Genomic DNA, 3837 nt, shown 5'->3' with positions numbered 1-3837 from the left:
ATCATGTTTTTCAGCATATAAGCAGGCTTTATAAGAGCTTCAAAAATCAATAGCCCATTTGTACCAAAATTTTGTGACTTAAATTCATATTTTTACATGGAAAAAATAAGATTCAAGATATGACCCTCAGCAAGCAAAACAAGTTGAATACATCTTTGAAGTCAGATTTCATGGATAGAACTTACACATGAATTTTCAACACCGGATGTATATATCTATAGTAGCCAGTAACAGTGGACGATCAAATCGTCCACTGTTATCAGACTATTTTTCGCACCGTTATCTATCTTTTTTTCATAAATGACACATTTAGGTCGTGACTGCTACTAATGAGCCTTTCTTGCCCAAATCAGACATGCAAACTGTGTCCGAGACTAGTTTGATGGAAAATCGTCCACTGTTACATGTTTTCTTTTATATATATATAAATATAAATATATATATATATATATATATATATATTGATGGTTGGTGCAGCAGAGGCACACAACAACAACAACAGAAGAAACAAGAGTAGTTCAAGCAAGAGAGTGAAGAAAAAGGTTATGGGTTTTAAGGCTTGCTTTGAGAGGCTTTCTGTTGTGTTGTTCACACACTCGATCGCTGAGCATGTCCCCATTTTATAACTTGCATCTCTCGGTTTTCCTTTGGCTCAGCTTTGCAGATAAGCTCAACGAGATTGTTGGAACGGGCAAAAAACAAAAACGATTTTATAAAGGTTTATTTGAAATTGGTTTTGATAACTGCTCAAGCATATCCACGAACGGGCCCTTATTCGTGGATATGCCGAGATGTGCGAATAATGGACACACATCCCAACATCTCCCACTTGGCCATATATCCGCTGACCTTGCTTCCACTATTGTGGGCTTTCCATGTAATGATTACAGTTTTTTCATAAGGATTTGCCTCATAATCACGAGTATCTTAATCCCATATGTGTCACATGCTTTATAAACAGATCTTGAGGGATCCCTTTCGTAAGAGAATCTGCTACCATGTCTGATGGTAGATAATCAGTGGTTATCTCATTCTGTTCAATCATATCATGTATATAGTGGTATTTTACCATTATATGCTTACTTTTAGAGCTATCTGCTCCACTCTTCATCAGAGAGATAGCAGTCTGGTTGTCACAAAAAAGGTGTACAGGTTCAAATACAAGATCTAGTTTTAAATCACAGATGAACCTTCTAATCCACACTGCAAAGGTTATGGCTGCATTACATGTAATATACTCAGCTTCCTGAGTATGCAAGGCCACACAACCTTGCTTTTTACACGATCAGGCTACTGCCCCTCCTCCAAACAGGAAGATATAGCTTGAGGTAGACTTGCTGTCATCTTTGCATTCTGCAAAGGCAACATCCGAGTACCCGATCAAATCAAGTTTGTCAGATTGAAAACTCAACTGTAATCCTTTTGAGCCTTTCAAATATCAAAAAATTCTTTTGACAACCTGCTAGTGAGGCCAACCAGGATTAATTTGATATCTGCTAACAAGACCTACTGTAAAACTTATATCAGGTCTTGTACAGAGCATACCGTACATTAAGCTTCCAACAACCTGAGCATAAGGCACATCTAGTCTTTGTTGGTTTTCTCCTAGACAATCACTTTTACTGAAGTTCACCCCTTTAGCAACCGAAGTCCCAATGGGTTTCGAGTCATGCATTCTATATTTCTTTAAAATATAGTCAATATATCTTTCTTGACTCAAGCTGAGAATTTTTTATTCTCGATTTCTGGTAATTTTGATTCCCAGAATGTATGAAGCTTCACCCATATCTTTCATTTTGAAGTTGGTATACAACCAACTCTTTGTGTTGACTATCATATTATTATCATTTCCAGTCAACAATATATCATTAACATAAAGAGATAAAATGCAAAAGTGACTCACACTTTTCCAGACATATACACAGTTGTCTAATTGATTGGCTTCATATACAATCTTGATTATTGTTTTATGAAAAGCCAAATATCACTGCCTAGGTGATTGCTTAAGCCCATACATGGATTTTTTAAACTTGTATACTTTGTCACTATCTGTGACATATCCCTCTGGCTGAAAATATAGATGGTTTCTTTTAAGTCACCATTCAAGAAGACAATTTTTACATCCATCTGCCACACATCCAGATTATAATGAGTTGCTATGGATAATATTATCCAAATGGATGCAAACTTAACAACTGGTGAGTAGGTTTCAGTGTAATCAACACCTTCCCTTTGGGAAAAACCTTTATCTACCAGTCTTGCTTTAAATTTGTCTATTGACCCATCAACTTTGTACTTCTTTTTAAGAACCCATTTACAATCGACTAGTTTCCTTCCTTCAAGAAGAACAGTTAATTCCCATACTTGATTCTTTTCAATGGATTCTATTTCTTTATCCATAGCCCTTTTCTATTCTGATGCTTCATATGATTTAATAGCATCAGAATATGATAGATTGTCGATCATTTCATCTATATCAACTGAATAGCATAACTCTTCAGTCAGATACACATAATAATCATCCAGATAGGATGGAGGAGCTCTAGTCCTCTTATGACCGCTTAAATTTTGAGAAATAGAGAAGCCTGGATCAGTTGGTTCATTGCCTGACTGATCCACAATTGGTTCATTGCCAAACTGTTCATCTTGATCATCAAAATCATCCAATAAATCAAAGGGATCCTTAATAGAATCACTGGATTCATTGTTGAGTCCTTCTAGAAACTCAACATCTCTACTCTCAATCAGTCCCAACCTTTCGTGATATAACCTGTAGCCTTTTGATTCTTTAGGATATCTGATAAAAATACCTCTAACAGATCTATTGTCCAACTTATCCATAGTTGGATCCAAGATCTTAGCATGTACTAGAGATCCCCATCTTCTAAGATGGCTCAAATCTGGTTTTATACCAGTCTATCTTTCATACAGAGTTTTTGGGACAGCTTTGCAAGGCACTTTATTCAGGGTATACATTGTTGTATTTACAACTTCACCTCAAAAAACTTTGGGTAATTGTACTCCTGCCAACATGGTCCTAACCATGTTCAAGAGGGTTCTATTGCACCTCTCTGCAACACCATTTTGTTGTGGTGTTCTTGGCATGGTTCTTTGCCTGTTAATGCTAAGATCTTTACAAAATTCACAGAACTCATTCAAGGAGGTGTATTCACCTCCCCTGTCTGACCTAATTATTTTAATATATCTTCCAAGTTATCTTTCAACTTTGCTTTTATATTCTTTAAATTTTTCAAGAGTTTCTGATTTATGTTTAATCAGGTATAAGTAGCCATATCTTGAGAAATTATCAATAAATGTGATAAAATATAACATTCTGTTGTGAGTTTGGACTCTAAATGAACTACAAATATCAATACGAATTATTTCTAACAATTCTTTAGCACATACAACATTTGGTGGAAAAGGTTTCCTAGCCATTTTTCTATATATACAAGTTTTACATTTTCAAAGTGTGATTCATTAAATATAGAAATTATTCCTTGTTGTGCTAAATTTTTCATTTTCTTTATGATTATATGTCAGTCTTTTATGCCATGCATTTATATCAATGTTAAAGACATAATCAATATAAGCAGAAACTGATTCTTTATTATCACACAGCTTAAACATACAATGTTCTTTGACAAATGTTCTTTTAAATAAGACTCTACTATGTTTCCCTATTGTGATTTTCCCAAGAATGAATCTGACTTCAAATCCTTTTCCAGTCAATGCCGGGACAGAAACTAAATTCCTTCTCATCGAGGGTACATAAAGAACTTCATTAAGAAGGACACTTATTCCACCTACATTAAGTCTATAAGACTCAATTCCACA

Source organism: Nuphar pumila, chromosome 7 (genome assembly GCF_984573655.1).
Source record: "Nuphar pumila chromosome 7, dmNupPumi1.hap1.1, whole genome shotgun sequence".
NCBI classification, from domain to species: domain Eukaryota; kingdom Viridiplantae; phylum Streptophyta; class Magnoliopsida; order Nymphaeales; family Nymphaeaceae; genus Nuphar; species Nuphar pumila.
The sequence above is the reverse complement of the archived record's forward strand: the minus strand, read 5'-3'. Positions refer to the sequence as shown.